Genomic DNA, 17,298 nt, shown 5'->3' on the forward strand with positions numbered 1-17,298 from the left:
GATAGGTTTAAAAAATAAAGGAAGAAACAAAAAGCAAACCTGTTTTATGTTATTCTCCATAGTGTATTTCTTCTAGCCTTGCACTTGTATTAGGAATGTTTGGATAAGTATTTGACTGCTTCCAATAGTTCCCACTCCATCTTCCATATCATCGATTCCTTTTTGTTCCTTTCCTCCAGGAGCACATTTTCACCCATCCCCAAAACTGGTCTCTTTTTTCACATTGCATCTGCTTTTAAGCTCTACTATGTTCTGCAGCTTGGAAGGCTTGGCACATGTACATGAGGTTTAGTGATTATGAGAAAGGGACTAGAAAATAGACTCCTTAAATAGGAAATATTAAAGAAATGAGGATGTTGAGTTGGAAGAGAAATGCTGAGGCCTGAATAAGAAGGTTTAATACATATTGTTTGGTGAGAAACTAATATGCTATAAATGTAAAGGAAATGTAGCAGATATTATATAGGTAAACATAAAGGGGAAAAGACTCCCTAAACAGGTTTCAGTGTATTGGAAACTAGAATCAGTTACCCCAAAAGTTATTCTTTTCTTAAAGAGTTTAAGAATAACATTCAATAGGAGGAGTTTCAGAAAACAAGATGCAAGTTAAGACTGAACGTGAGTCAAAGCACATTCTGTTTACAGATTTCTGTGATTCTAATTCATTCCTGGCATCTGGCACATAACGCTCAGTTGTGTCCGACTCTTTGCGACCACCTGGACTGTAGCCCGCCAGGCTTCTCTGTCCATGGGATTCTCCAGGCAAGAAATCTGAGTAGGTTGCCATTCCCTTCTCCAGAGAATCATTCCGACCCAGAGATTGAACCCAGGTCTCCTGCATTGCAGGCAGATTCTTTACCATTTGAGCTACAAGGAAGTCCTAAATCATTCCTACTGAACATTTTTTTTCCCCAGAGTTCTCTGTTATTTACAGACTTTAAGAGAGTTTCCATACTGTAAGGCTCAACCAGGGCTGTGTAAGAGATTTGTGGTATTAGCAGTAGACTTTTAATGCTTAAATGATTAAAATGTTAGACAAGTAAAGATTTTGAAGGTAAACTTTTAAAACTAGCTAAGAACAGCTAGTTAGGAAGAAATACGGCTATACCTTTAGCCCAACCCAGAAATATTAAGTTAAACCATGTAAAAAAAATTTTTAGGTTAAGAAAACTATAGTCTGATATCTATAGTTTCATTTGATTCAATCTAATGTATTATTAGAAGTAAATATTCTGGCTTTAAGCGTAAGTTTGTCATGACAGGTTACTTAACTTCCAGTCTGCTACAGGAAGTAGTATATATATGGCAGTAAATTGTTTCTGTCCCGGATGGCGTAGTTTTCCTAAAGTGCTTTTATGCCTCTGTAGTAATCAGTATCTTGAATGCATGTCATAGAAATCATCTTTATCCAGGGGAGGACTTTATTGGAAGGATATTGAGAAACTAAAAGAATTACTAGATGGTCTAGAGAACCCAGTTAAGACATGAAGGAAGACAAGGATAGCCAAGGTTTCCTCTTACAGTCTTCTTTATAAATTTCTGTTGGCACACTGTGCTGGACTTTACCACTGAACACTTGCAGCAGTGCCATGGACTTTTGGTTTCCCTATTAGCAGTGAAAATAATTTGTTACTGACCCTTGCTTCATTGCCTAAGTTCAGACCTATGCATCTGACCAATTGATTGGCTGTGTTTAAGGCATGTGCCCATACTCTGTCTCCCCAGAGATAAGAAGTGGGTTTATCTGTTCCTTTTTGGCTGCTGCAGTGAGAAGTAATAATCTTGCTTCCTCTTATCTTGGGACTTCTTCCCATGTAGGAGCAATTCAACGAAAAGAACATTTACTATAGTCTGACAAGAGATTACTTTGATTAACATCTAGATACATACCTTTTCTCCAAAGTTATGTATTAAACATTTCTTTTCTTACCTACCCTAATAAATTTGTTATACAAATGAAAACTCATTTCTTTCTCCTTGTAATGAGATAACCTATTCCAATCCTACCTAGACTGTGATCAATTACCTACTACCAAAGATTTATGCAGTGAAGCTATTTTAGTTACCGCTCTGGCCTTGATGCCTTTTTTTGTAATTATGCATCTTTTCTCACTCACTAGTAGTAAGTAGTTACAGTTAGTAGTAGTGGCTCGATGCTACTGCCTGGTCTCTTCCTTCCTTCCTGATATTGAAATATTGAAACAGGCAACCAGATTTCAGTGTCTCCCACCAGCATCCCTGGCCTATAAAATGTTTTCCAAGGATGTGTGTGCTCTGCTCATTAATGTATTCTGCAAGGCCTTGGGGAAGGAAGTATCTCTGGGTCTTTGTAGGGTCCATGGGTGGAGAATGGGTGAAGTGGTAGCAGGATGACAGTAATTTCCTTCATTCCTGTGTCTTGAAGTTTCTGAATTCCCCCTTCCACATTAGCTCAAAGAATTTGTGACATTTCAACTTGTTTTAGCAGAGACCACCACCATTGAGTCCAATTTCCAGTCAGCCAGCTTAGAACCACTCTAAATGATTCTAAATCATTGAAGCTAGCCACTAGGTTTTTTAAAATTCAGAACCTTTGGTAATATACCTACACAAAATCAGCCAGATCTAGAATTGCTTTTTTTCACCTTGGTTAACACAATTTATTTCTTATATTCTCTATATTCATTTCCCATATGTTTGTCCATATAAATGACAAAAGACTTGTAAATGTTTTGATGTTTTTGTAATTGATCCCACAGACAACACTGTGATTTGATTGATGGTGGTGCAGTAGAGTGTGTATGTGGAAGGAGGCGGCAAATGGGGAATTAGGTTACACTTGCAAGGTAATTCCCTCAGGCAAGGGGATTTTACTGCCTTTTCAAGCCACAGAGGAACAGTCTTATTGGACCCAGTGAGGATTTAGGGTTTCAGGATATTCCCAAGTCCTCAGAGTCCTTCCTTATATGTACTTCCATTTCAACATATGCTCTGTGTCTCTCCCATCAGTGCTCCAACTTTCATAGGATAGTTCCAATATGGATGCAAAATGACCTATAATTCAGCAACCTAGAGCATAAAATCCTGTATATTTGTTTTTATGGCTACTTCAGCTCTATTGTAAGAGAGCAAAGATCCTTTATAGGAATTTGACACTAACATTCTCTTTATGTAATATTCTCTACTTTGTACGTTTAGAATAGCAGGTGCTCATAGTCTTGAATTGTTCATTCCCTTCATGTGTTTTATTCTTGGTAGCACTCTCTCAGTCTCCTTGTGAACTCAAGTGATAATTAGTTATTTCACCACTCCATGGCAAGGACTTGCAGAATCCCTCCCATGAATATTGTGATATCCACTGGCCTCTCAGTTCAGTTCAGTTCAGTCGCTCAGTCGTGTCCGACTCTTTGCAACCCCATGAATCACAGCACGCCAGGCCTCCCTGTCCATCACCAACTCCCAGAATTCACTCAAACTCATGTCCATCGAGTCGGTGACGCCATCCAGCCATCTCATTCTCTGTTGTCCCCATCTCCTCCCACCCCCAATCCCTCTAGCATCAGACTCTTTTCCAGTGAGTCAACTCATCGCATGAGGTGGCCAGAGTATTGGAGTTTCAGCTTTAGAACACCCAGGATTGATCTCCTTTAGAATGGACTGGTTGGATCTCCTTGCAGTCCAAGGGACTCTCAAGAGTCTTCTCCAGCACCACACTTCAAAAGCATCAATTCTTCGGCGATCAGCTTTCTTCACAGTCCAACTTTCACATCCATACGTGACCATGGGAAAAACCATAGCCTTGACTAGATTGACCTTTGTTGGCAAAGTAATGTCTCTGCTTTTTAATATGCTATCTAGGTTGGTCATAACTTTCCTTCCAAAGAGTAAGCGTCCTTTAATTTCCTGGCTGCAATCAGCATCCACAGTGATTTTGGAGCCCAAAAAAATAAAGTCTGACACTGTTTCCACTGTTTCGCCATCTATTTCCCATGAAGTGATGGGACCAGATGCCATGATCTTCGTTTTCTGAATATTGAGCTTCAAGCCAACCTTTTCACTCTCCTCTTTCACTTTCATCAAGAGGCCATTGAGTTCCTCTTCACTTTCTGCCATATGCATAACTGAGGTTACTGATATTTCTCCCAGCAATCTTGATTCCATCTTGTGCTTCTTCCAGCCCAGCGTTCCTCATGATGTACTCTGCATATAAATTAAATAAGCAGGGTGACAATATACAACCTTGACGTACTCCTTTTCCTATTTGGAACCAGTCTGTTGTTCCAGGTCCAGTTCCAACTGTTGCTTCCTGACCTGCATACAGGTTTCTCCAGAGGCAGGTCAGGTGGTCTGGTATTCCCATCTCTTTCAGAATGTTCCACAGTTTATTGTGATCCACACAGTCAAAGGCTTTGGCATAGTCAATGAAGCAGAAATAGATGTTTCTCTGGAACTCTCTTGCTTTCTCCATGATCCAGCGGATGTTGGCAATTTGATCTCTGGTGCCTCTGCCTTTTCGAACACCTGCTTCAACATCTGGGAGTTCACGGTTCACATACTGCTGAAGCCTGGCTTGGAGAATTTTGAGCATGACTTTACTAGCGTGTGAGATGAGTGCAATTGTGCGGTAGTTTGAGCTTTCTTTGGCATTGCCTTTCTTTGGGATTGGAATGAAGACTGACCTTTTCCAGTCCTGTGGCCACTGCTGAGTTTTCCAAATTTGCTGGCATATTGAGTGCAGCACTTTCACTGCATCATCTTTCAGGATTTGAAATAGTTTAATTGGAATTCCATCACCTCCACTAGCTTTGTTCGTAGTGATGCTCTCTAAAGCCCACTTAACTTCACATTCCAAGATGTCTGGTTCCAGGTGAGTGATCACGCCATCGTGATTATCTTCATCGTGAAGATCTTTTTTGTACAGTTCTTCTGTGTATTCTTGCCACCTCTTCTTAATATCTTCTGCTTCTGTTAGGTCCATACCATTTCTGTCCTTTATCGAGCCCATCTTTGCATGAAATGTTCCCTTGGTATCTCTAATTTTCTTGAAAAGATCTCTTGTTTTTCCTATTCTGTTGTTTTCCTCTATTTCTTTGCATTGATCGCTGAGGAAGGCTTTCTTATCTCCTAGCTATTCTTTGGAACTCTGCATTCAGATGCTTATATCTTTACTTTTCTCTCTTGCTTTTCACTTCTCTTCTTTTCCCAGCTATTTGTAAGGCCTCCTCAGACAGCCATTTTGCTTTTTTGCATTTCTTTTCCATGGGGATGGTCTTGGTCCCTGTCTCCTGTACAGTGTCACGAACCTCCGTCCAGAGTTCATCAGGCACTCTATCTATCAGATCTAGTCCCTTAAATCTATTTCTTACTTCCACTGTATAATCATAAGGGATTTGATTTAGGTCATATCTGAATGGTCTAGTAGTTTTCCCTAGTTTCTTCAATTTCAGTCTAAATTTGGCAATAAGGAGTTCATGATCTGAGCCACAGTCAGCTCCTGGTCTTGTTTTTTCTAACTGTATAGAGCTTCTCCATCTTTGGCTGCAAAGAATATAATCAGTCTGATTTCGGTGTTGACCATCTGGTGATGTCCATGTGTAGACTCTTCTCTTGTGTTGTTGGAGGAGGGTGTTTGCTATGACCAGTGCGTTCTCTTGGCAAAACTCTGTTAGCCTTTGCCCTGCTTCATTCCGTGCTCCAAGGCCAAATTTGCCTGTTACTCCAGGTGTTTCTTGACTTCCTACTTTTGCATTCCAGTCCCCTATAATGAAAAGGACATCTTTTTTGGGTGTTAGTTCTAAAAGGTCTTGTAGGTCTTCATAGAACCATTCAACTTTGGCTTCTTCAGCATTTCTGGTTGGGGCATAGACTTGGATTACTGTAATATTGAATGGTTTGCCTTGGAAACGAACAGAAATCATTCTGTCGTTTTTAAGATTGCATCCAAGTACTGCATTTCGGACTCTTTTGTTGACCATGATGGCTACTCCATTTCTTCTAAGGGATTCCTGCCCACGGTAGTAGATATAATGGTCATCTGAGTTAAATTCACCCATTCCAGTCCATTTTAGTTCACTGATTCCTAGAATGTCTATGTTCACTCTTGCCATCTCCTGTTTGACCACTTCCAATTTGCCTTGATTCATGGACCTAGCATTCCAGGTTCCTATGCAATATTGCTCTTTAGAGCATCGGACCTTGCTTCTATCACCAGTCACATCCACAACTGGGTATTTGTTTCGCTTTGGCTCCATCCCTTCATTCTTTCTGGAGTTATTCCTCCACTGATCTCCAGTAGCATACTGGGCACCTACCGACCTGGGGAATTCCTCATTCAGTATCCTATCATTTTGCCTTTTGATACTGTTCATGGGGTTCTCAAGGCAAGTATACTGAAGTGGTTTGCCATTCCCTTCTCCAGTGGACCACATGCTGTCAGACCTCTCCACCATGACCCGTCCATCTTGGGTGGCCCCACACAGCATGGCTTAGTTTCATTGAGTTAGACAGGGCTGTGGTCCATATGATCAGATCAACTGGTTTTTTGTGATTATGATTTCAGTGTGTCTGCCCTCTGATGTCCCCTTCCAATACTTACCGTCTTATTTGGGTTTCTCTTACCTTGGTCGTGGAATATCTCTTCACAGCTGCTCCAGCAAAGTGCAGCCGCTGTACCTTACCTTGGACGAGGGGTATCTCCTCAAGGCTACCCTCCTGACCTTGAACGTGGAGTAGCTCCTCTTGGCCCTCCTGTGCCCGCGCAGCCACCGCCTCAGAAACAAATCCCAAATCACCTTTAATTACCTGAGGTACTATTGCTGGGGAATCTACTCCCTAGTAGCAGGCCCTTAGGGCACAGAACAGAAATCAACTCTGGCCAACTTAAGTAGAACAGGAATTTAGTAAAAGAATAATAAATACTATGTAGGGTTCAGAATTGATAAGATTAGAGAATTAGGCTTGGGCAGGGTTGAGGGGAAGGTGGGCACAGCCAAGATTTCTGTAGATCTCACTGTACAAACAGTGTCCTTCTTACACTGGTCACTGGACAGTCATCAGTATGTTGCTAGACTTCACTGTCTTCAGACATTTTGCCGCCATGCTTTTGAATGTTTGATTCTTCCTTATCTGCTGTGAGTAATCTCTGTCAGACCTCATGTCCTTGCATTACATCTTAGGATTTAAAATTCCAGCTATAGTTAGACAGGTTTATGTCACCTTCCCAGGTTCTAGCTTCCAGGGGAGAAAGAGAATACCTACTCTTCAGCTTCTGTAGTGGGACGTGGTTTCTGCCTCTCATCTGTCTTGGGTTTCCCTCAAATCAGAAGGACATTCTGATGCCAAAGTTGACTTATATCCACTGTAGTACACATTCCCGAGTAGTTTTCTTCTAAGTCTCCTGGTGGACTGATTTTTGAGCCACTATAATATGCCAGGAGCTGTGTTAGCCATTTTTTAAAGAATATAATAGCATTCATGCTGATGCAAGATGAAATGGTGAATAACAGAGAGGAATTTATATTAAATGCATTCATTATGAATTAAGAGTGATGTATAAACAGGGCATTAGTACTGTACTTACCATCTCTTTAATTGTCTTCCAAGTTATATGAATAATTTCTCCCCAAAACGCCAATGAATAGTGAATAGCACAGTTCATAGTTAGTAAAAGGTAAAAATTTGACTTCCTGGATAATTTAATGTTTCATACAGAATCACATTTGAGCTTTAGTTTCCTGGTGGGATTGAGGTATCTGTTTATTTTGAAGAAAGCATTCCTTTTCACTTGACCATGGATTTTTAAAATCTTGATTTCCGTATAAAGTCTGACTTTTCCAGCATCCTTCCCCAGTTTTTAGGCTCCCCAGTCTTCTCCTCTCGTTTTCCTGTCTTATGTCATTAATCACCAAATAAGTTAGCCAAAATGTCTTTTGAGAACTTGAATAAAAGGCCATTATGATCTGTTCAGTGTCCTTTATGGTAGCAAAGTTATTTTGTGAGTCAGTCGGATTATTCACACACATCTGTTTCCATATGATTAGTCATTTTGGCAACAGAAGACTTTAAAGATGATCCAGAAATTTACATATTCTTCTATCTCAGAATAAAATATAAGCTCCAGTTACCTGTACCACTTCAGTTTTTTATGATGAACAGAATAAAATGTTTAGAGGACTGAAGGGAGACATACTTATTAAGAGTGTAATAGTTCCTTACAGGTGCTCCCCTTCTACTGGTGGGTGGAGCTGGAAGCTTAGCCTCTCTACTGTGTCTGTTTATGGTAATTATGGACTGACACACAAAAAGCAGAGGAGTTGCCCATATGTTTCATATTTATTTATTTTGTAAAACAGTAGAAGACGAAAAATTTCTGTTTCATGATTCTTGGTCTTTAAACATCATAGTGTTTGCTTTTCCAATCAATCAATTTTCTTTTAGAGTCTTCATCTCTGCCTAGTCTCTTCATGGCTTGTATGGCAGTGGTGTGCTATTTCAGAATCAGTTCAGTGGGTGCTGCCAGTGGTTGAAAAGCTGTCCTCACTGGGTTGGGCATATTTCAGTCATTGGACGCTCATATTTTACCAGGAGACCTTCTAGGAAATAACTAGATTCTAGATGGGTTTCAAAGGGCAGTTCAATTTATTTACTGAATATCTACTATGAACTAAGAGGCATTGAGCCAGAAGCTGCAGATAAGACAAAATAGTAGTATCTGTTCTTAAGAAGGTTGCCATCTGGGCTAAGCTAGAGATATATATCTCCTCTGCTGGAGGCTCCTCATGTTCCCAACTTCTAAAAATCTAGTTATCTCAGGATTTCATCTTTGCATCTCTTCTCTTCTGTACTCATCCCATAGGTACTTTTATCTAGTCCTGTAGCTTTCCACACCTTTTGATTTCAAATAATTGCCACATTTATTCAGCTCTGATTTGCCCCTAAATTCCAAACTAACATTTCCAGATATCTACCTGACATCTCTGTCTGGATGTTTAACCCTAATGTGTCCACAATCAAACTTTTGGTGCCTTCTTTGCCTTTCTTTGACCCCTCGCCTTCCCTGCTTTGTCTGCTGCTGTGCACATTTCCCTCCATCTCTTCATTCTTCCAGTTGCTCAAGATTAAGAGTTGGGCATCATCCCTGATTTCTTTCTCCCATACCCCACAATTAGTCCATTTTGTTTTTTTCAATTCTGCTTTCAAAAATATACAGAATCTTAATGCTTCATAGCATCGTTTTAGTTCAAGCCTTCCTCATCTCTTACCTGTATTATTATAGTTGCCTTCCAGTGTGTTACCAACTCTAAGCTTGCACTATTTACTGCACAGCAGGCCAATAAGTCAAGAGACAAGTTGTTAGGACAAGGAAGAGTGACTTTATTTTGAGGGCCAGTAGCCTGAGAAGATGGTGGATTAGCATCCCAAAGAATCATCTTACTTGAGTTAGAATTCAGGCTTCTTTTATATTAAAAGGGGAGGGAATTTGGTTTGTTTTTGTAAACTTCTTGCTGTGGTAATCCTTTGTTCTTGCAGTTGTCTGAGTAGGTTGAGTCACTGATGTCCTTGTAAACCTCCAAGGAGAGAAGTGCTATTCTCTGTCCTGCAGCTTTTTTATCTCTTCTTTTATCCAATGAAAAGTGTTGCACTTTTAAAGGTCAGAGTGATGAGAATGGACTAACTTGTATTATATTTCATACTATAGCCAACGTTTTTAACTTGAAGCAAAACAATAGAAGACAAAGGTTAAGTAAAATATAACAGATCTAATATGGAGTCAGATTTGTTCTTTCCTATTACAGTTGGCCTCCCTATATCCACCCTTGCCCCATATTCTCCACATGCTGTGCTTAGTCTCTCCATCTCTCCATTCTTGGAGATTTGTGTCTGACTCTTTGCGACCCCATGAACTGTAGCCTGCCAGACTCCTTTGTTCATGAGGATTCTCCAGGCAAGAATACTGGAGTGGGTTGCCATGCCCTCCTCCAGGGGATCTTCCCAGCTCTGGGTTCGAACCCAGGTCTCCCACATTGCAGGCAGATTCTTTGCCATCTGAGCCACTAGGGAAGCCCAAGTCTCCACATGGCAGCCAGTTTATAAGAACTCAAATACATGGGGAAAAAAATCCTTTCCATTCATCAAACACACCAAGCACACTCCGCCTCAGGCCTTTGCATTGTTTCCCCTGTTCAGAATGTACCACATCAACTGCTGGGCTCTCTCTCTGATACCGCATCAGAGACTCCCTTCCTGACCAAGCTAGCTAAAACAGCACACCTCTGTCTCCTGTCATTCTCTTAACCTACCATTATTTGTATTTATCAACACCTAACTTACATTTCTTGTGACTGAGTTAATCTGGTGAAGATGAGGGGGAGAATATTCCAAACAGAAGGGAGTTTGTGGGAAGTTAAGGCACAGAGGTATGAAATAAGTCTTTAGTTCCAGTATGACTTAATGATGAGCAATTAAATGGGAAATCGTGGCAGATAACACTGGGGAGGAAGGTAGAAACCAGGGCAGGCCATTTAAGACCTTGGTATGCCATGCCAGTGGACTAGGACTTTTTCATGTGGGCCGTGGGAAATCATTGAAAGGCTTCAAGTGAGAAAGTTATGTGGGCAGATTTAGGTTTGTGTTTAGAAGGAGAAGCTGACAGAGACCCAGGGACCTAGTTAATAACTGAGACTTGAGTAAAGGAGGATATGTGTATCAGTGGTCCTTTATTTGCCTTTACAGAGGTACACGTTAGGACCGAGTATCACTGTAGAATTTGAAGCCATTTTTAGAAAATACATTGTGAAATTCTGTGTGTTTTCTGACGTTTATAGGTCTGATTTCTCTCGGGGTATAAAAGTACCATTTAGAGAGAAAAACTCCACATTTATGAATCTAGTACATGTTAAAATGTACCTATTTATTATATTTTGCCTTGCTGTTTATCAGACATCTCTCTACATTGCCTGTATTTATCAGTTTTTCCTTTATTTTATGTTTTCTTTATCTCTTAATTTCCTGAGATTGATTTAAGTTACTTATTTCCTACTTAACTAATACACAGCTCCCCTGTGTTTAGTTTTAAAGAGAAATAGAAAAAGAAAAACCATCTTAACTTTTCTTTTAGAAATCAACATATCATGTATCTTTTGGGGGGGTCCAATGGTTTCTGTTTATTTTTAAAGACAGGGAAAGTAAATGCATTGATTTGGGGTGTCTTTTTGTAGACTTTGGAATTTTGTTTTTCATAAAAGGAAGTTATGAGAGGCATAGCTCCAGTGAGCAATTATTTGATAGGAAGAAATGCTGTTGTCAGAGACAGAGTGGCAGAGCCAGAAATAAAGTTTTCTTAAAGGCTTTTCTTTTTGCTTTTATCCTTCTTTAGTATCTCACTTTATGTTTGTCCCAAGGAGTCCCTAACCTGTGCCCTGGGAAATTCTTATTTATGATGTCAGGGATTATAGTAGCAATTCCACAAATGTTTATTGGATTGTCATTAGTGGTAACCAGCTTTTTAAAATATGGAGAGCATGTTTTTTCCTGCCTAAGACTAATGGCTTTTCTAAATGGAGTTGATTGTATCTTCATGTTACTGTGAGAACAGGGCAGCAGGCTGTATTTGGACCCCACCTCAATGAAGGCTTATTTTGCCCTGGGTGCTGGAGAAATCCTAGTGTGCCGTGTCGTTCCCTCATATCCCTTCCAGACAGAGGACCTGCTGTTGTGAGGGAACATTCCTCCGTTGGACAGAGTCTCCTGGGCTTCTCCATACTGCCAGGCTCCATCATCCTCTGACAAGGGCCGTGACACAGCACTCCTCACATTCAGCTGCAAGTCTTGATGAGAAACAAAAGGGGCTTTCTGCTTGGCGCACCATGGAGAGCCTCTGAAATGTTAGCTCTCCCTGTTGCTTACCGCTTTTGTCATTCCAATTACCTTGGACTTGATTGTGACTTCTTTCCACTTTCCCAGCCCAGCAGAAGATAGGCTGCCTTCCTAATCTTGATTAGAGTTATATATGAGAATTTGAACGTAGCTGCAAAGGAAAGAAAGAATGAGAACCAGCCCTCCCAAATCATGGTCTTAGGGGAAATTTTCTTTGTTGTCTAAACTTTTTGTTTTGGCCAGGGTATGTTGCCAGTTTTATCTTTTATTGTTTTTGTTTGCTTTTTTAGAATTAAAATACTGAGAATAATATATAAATACTTATGTTCACAAGGTTCAGAACTGATGATTTTTAGTATTTTACTCGTTTAGTTTTTCATTGAAATAGATAATATTACAGATAAAACTGGAGTGTACCTTTTTGTCTCCGTCTTAGTCCTATTTCTTACTCCAAGAAGTAACCAACCACTGACAAAGTTTGATGTATATAGTTGATGTCTACTTATTATATTTTATATAGCTATTAAAGTATAAAATAGGATCTTCTATTTTGTTAATATACATTGAAGTTTCTTGTGTATCTTTTCAATCTGATATTTTCAGTTTGTATTTTGTTGAAAAATTTACTATAACATGTATCAGTCCTTTGTTCTACGGTATACTTTTTTTTTAAAATTTTTGGCCACACTGTACAGTGCATGGGATCTTAGTTCCCCGACCAGGGATCAAAACCCATACCCCATGCAGTGGAAGCATGGAGTCTTAAACCATTGGACTGCTAGAGGAGTCCCTCTGTGGTTTATTCTTACTCCATCTTGGTCAAGAAATCATTTCCTTTCCAAAGATCACTGAACATAATCTTGCGGGCCTTTTTCTAAGAGTGCTTTCACATTTATGGCTTTGATCTGTCTGGAATCTATTTTTGTGTTTAGTCTCTAATAGCAATCTACGACTTTGTTTTTTTCCTACACAATGATAATTGGTATTCACCATTGATCTGTAATACCAGTTCAGTTTTATATCTAGTTTTTTATGTACATTCATGATTCTTTGTCAGAGTCCTGTTCTATTCCATTGATGTATAGTCCATTCCTGTACCATTACAAAATTGCTCTATTACATTGTTAAATTATAGTAAGTCTGAATTACCAGTAAGAATATGTTTCCTTACCTAATTGTTCTTTTTTTAGATTCAGGTTAACTGAATCTAATTCTGATTAGATATTTTGGATCCTTTTCCCTATAATTTTAGGATTAGCTTATCAAGTAAAAATCCTGCTATAATTTGGATTCCAATTACATTGAATTCATTGACTAATTTGGGAGAATTGACATCTTGATGCTGTTACATCTTATCTGTGAACATAAGATGTCTTTCCATGTAATTCAAAGAATCTTTATGTACTTCAGCAGTGTTTCTAATTCTCTCACAATGTACTTGCACAGCTTTGTTAAATTTATTTCTGGACATCTTATACATTCTATTGCTATTAAAATGAAATATTTTTTTTTCTGTCACTGCTTTCTAATTTGTGTTTAGGAATACTATTTAATTTTATATGTTGATCATCTGTCCATCAGTTTTACTAATGTATAGAATAGCTACTATTTGCTTTCTTTTGGATTTCTAGGTAGGCAATCATATCTGCAAATATTTTTATATTTCTTTTTTCTGTTTCTTAGATAGGACCTCCTCCAGTATAATATTTTAAATGAACAATAAAAGAGGGCATTTTCCTTGATCTTGTTCCTCACTTTAAAGAGTACTTCCAAAGTTTCATTGTGAAGTATTTTGCTTTTTCCCCCCAAAGGTTTTATAGTTTTAAATTGTACATTTAAATCCATAATCTATTTTGGGTTAATTTTGGTACAATGTGAGAGGTTTAGGTTGAGGTTCATTTTTTTTTTTTTTTTGGCCTATGGTTGTGCAATTGCTCCAGCACCATTTGTTGAGAAGATTGTCTTTCTTTATTGCATTGCTTTTGTAACTTTTAAAAAATTGAAAGAGCCTATTTTGTTTGGATATACTGTGGAGTTTTCTAATTTGTTTCAATGATCTATGTGTCTTATTGTCCTACCAAGTAATGAAGCCATACAATAAGTTTTACTATCACACAGAATGATTCTTCTCTTTGTTCAAGATTATTTTAGCTATTCTTGGGCCTTTGCTTTTCTAATATATAAATCTTAGACTAAACTTGTTTCTGTTTACAAATAATCTTTCTGGGATTTTGAAAGAAATTTTATTAAACTTATATCAGGTGGGGAAGATTCACATATTTACTATACTGGATCTTCCAGTGCATGAACACAGTGTTTCTCTCCATTTACTTAGACATTCTTTGATTTCTTCGATAAACATTTTATAATTTTTAACATACCTTTTCAGTCTTTTTTTAGATTTACACCTATTTCATGTCATTTGTAAATATGAAAAATTTTATTTCTGACTTTCCAGTGTACAAGATTGTTTCTTTTTCTTACTTTATTGCAGTGGCTATAGCATCTAGTACCTATGTTGCATAAGAGTGCTTTGCTCCCAATCTTAGGAAAAGCATTCAGTCTTTTACCACTAAGTATAATGTTAGCTATAGGCTTTTTGTAGATAGTCTGTATCAGGTAGTTCCCCTCTGTTTCTAACATGCTGAGTCTTTATCAAAAAGATTTTTTTCAAATGCTTTTTCTGTATCAATAAATGTTAAATGGTTTTTCTTCTGTCTCAAGTTAATATGGGAGCTATACTGATTGATTTTCAAATGTTGAACCAGGCTTTTCATCAGTTCAGTTCGGTCGCTCAGTCATGTCCGACTCTTTGCAAACCCATGGACTACAGCACGCCAGGCCTCCCTGTCCATCACCAACTCCTGGAGTTTACCCAAACTCATGTCCATCGAGTTGGTGATGCCATCCAGCCATCTCATCCTCTATTCGGTTCTCCTCCCACTTTCAATCTTTCCCAGCATCAGGGTCTTTTCAAATGAGTCAGTTCTTCGCATCAGCTGGCCAAAGTATTGGAGTTTCAGCTTCAACATCAGTCCTTCCATTGGAAGTCACTGGAAGGCTTTGCACGCCTAGAATAAATTCCATTTGGTCACAGTGTATATGTATATCTTTCTTTACATTGTTGCATTTAGTTTTCTAGTATTTTGTTGAGGATTTTTGTGTCTGGGATCATGAGATATATCAAAATGCAGCATTCTTTTTCGAAAAGCTGTATTTATGTGCTTTTCATATCAGAGTAACACTGGCTTTATAAAATGAGTTGGTAAGTTTTTCCTCCCCTTTTGTTTTCTAGATAAGATTGTGTAAAGGTCTTAATTTTCCTTTTTTTATCATGTAATGCAATTTAAAACTTAAATTTTATTAAAATACCTATGACAAAATTTACCATCTTAACCATTTTTTTAAATTGTGGTAAAATATATAACGTTTATCTTCTTAACCATTTTTAAGTATACAGTTCAGTTGTGTTAAGTACATTTACATTGTTGTGCAACAAATCTCTAGAACATTTTTTACTCCTGTAAAACTGAAACTATATTTATAAAATATCAAGTGCTCCTCAGCTCCTCCCTCCAGCTCCTTACAACCACCTGACAACTGTCATTCTACTTCCTGTCTCTATAAATTTGACTACTCTAGATACTTTATATAAAAAGAATCGTATAGTCTTTTTGTGACTGACTTATTTCACTTAGCATAATATCTTCATGTTTCATCCATGCTGTAGCATGTGACAGAATTTCCTTCCTTTTTAAGGCTGAATAATACTCCATTGTATGTATATGCCACATCTATCAGTAGACATTTGGTTTGCTCCCATCTCTTGGCTACTGTGAATAGTGCTGCTGTGAACAAGGATGTGCAGATATCTCTCCAAGACCCAGCTTTCAGTTCTTTTGAATCCCAGAAGTGGATTGGAATCATGTGGTAATTCTCTTTTTAAGTCTTGAAGAATCACCATACTGTTTTTCATAGTGGCTGTGTCATTTTACAATTACAACAACAGTGCACCATTTTCTCCACCAACCAACACTTGTTATCTCGTGTTCTTTAGATGATATCCATCCTAATGGGTGTGAGGTGGTATCTCATAATGATTTTGATTTGTATTTCTTTGATGATTAGTGATGTTAAGCATATTTTTGTATGCTTTTTGTCATTTGTATGTCATCTTTGGAGAAATGTCTGTTTGAGTGCTTTACCCATTTTAAAATCTGTTTTTATATTTTTTGTTGTTGAGTTGTTCAGTTCAGTTCAGTTGCTCAGTCTTGTCCGACTCTTTGTGACCCCGTGAATCACAGCACGCCAGGCCTCCCTGTCCATCACCAACTCCCGGAGTTCACTCAGACTCATGTCCATCAAGTCAGTGATGCCATCCAGCCATCTCATTCTCTGTCGTCCCCTTCTCCTCGTGCCCCCAATCCCTCCCAGCATCAGAGTCTTTTCTAGTGAGTCAACTCTTCTCATGAGATGGCCAAAGTATTGGAGTTTCAGCTTTAGCATCAGTCCTTCCAGTGAACACCCAGGACTGATCTCCCTTAGAATGGACTGGTTGGATCTCCTTGCAGTCCAAGGGACTCTCAAGAGTCTTCTCCAACACCACAGTTCAAAAACATCAATTCGGCGATCAGCTTTCTTCACCGTCCAACTCTCATTGTTGAGTTGTAGGATATCTTTATACATTTTGGATATTAACCTTTTATCTGATATGTGATTTGCAGGTATTTTCTCCCATTTGATAATTTGCCTTTTAGCTCTGTTAATTGTATCCTTTGATGTACAAAAGCTTTTTAGGTCTGATATAGTCTCATAAGTCTGTTTTTGCTTTTGTTGTCTCTGGTGTTGGTGTAGTATCAAAGAAATCATTGCCAAATCCAGTGTCATAAAGCTTCCCCCTATATTTTCTTCTATGAATTTTATAGTTTTAGATGTTACATTTAGGTCTTTAATACATTTTGAGTTCATTTAGGTATATGATGAAGGTAAGGGTCCACTTTCTTTTCTTTTTTGCGTGTGTATATCCAGTTTTCCCAGCACCATTTGTTGAAGAAACTGTCTTTTCACTGTTGGATGGTCTTCAAACCTTTATGGGTCATTTGCCCATATATGTGAGTTTTATTGCTGCCCTCTCTGTTCTATTCCATTGGCCTATATGTCTGCCTTTATGCCAGTGCCGTGCTATTTTGATTACTGTAGCTTAGTAATATGTTTTGAAGTAAGGAAAATGTGAGTCCTCTAATTTTATTCTTCCCTTCCAAAATTGTTTTCGCTAATCAGGAGCTTTTGAGATTCCATATAAATTTGAGGATTATTTTTCCTGTATATGCAAAAAAATGTTATTGAGATATTGATAGGAATTGTGTTGAATCTGTAGATTGCTTTTGGTAGTATAGACATTTTAATAATATGAAGTATTTCAATCCATGAACATGGATTATCTTT

General features: G+C 38.4%; 1 protein-coding gene across 8 annotated transcripts in view; it reads left to right on the plus strand.

The window, feature by feature from the left end:
* The window catches only part of TBCEL (tubulin folding cofactor E like), a 70,233-nt gene that overhangs the window by 36,898 nt on the left and 16,037 nt on the right, over positions 1 to 17,298 (plus strand). Inside the window, exon 8 of one of the 8 annotated variants that reach the window (XR_016038987.1) lies at positions 6,624 to 6,785. The exons of the other annotated variants lie outside the window; for them this stretch is intronic. The gene's annotated coding sequence lies outside the window, so the exon portion shown is untranslated. The remainder of the gene's footprint in view (positions 1 to 6,623; positions 6,786 to 17,298) is intronic. 8 annotated transcript variants of the gene reach the window in all.

The sequence above is a fragment of the Moschus berezovskii genome, chromosome 14 (genome assembly GCF_049115385.1).
Source record: "Moschus berezovskii isolate FMDL1 chromosome 14, NW_MosBer_1.0, whole genome shotgun sequence".
Classification (NCBI taxonomy): Eukaryota; Metazoa; Chordata; class Mammalia; order Artiodactyla; family Moschidae; genus Moschus; species Moschus berezovskii.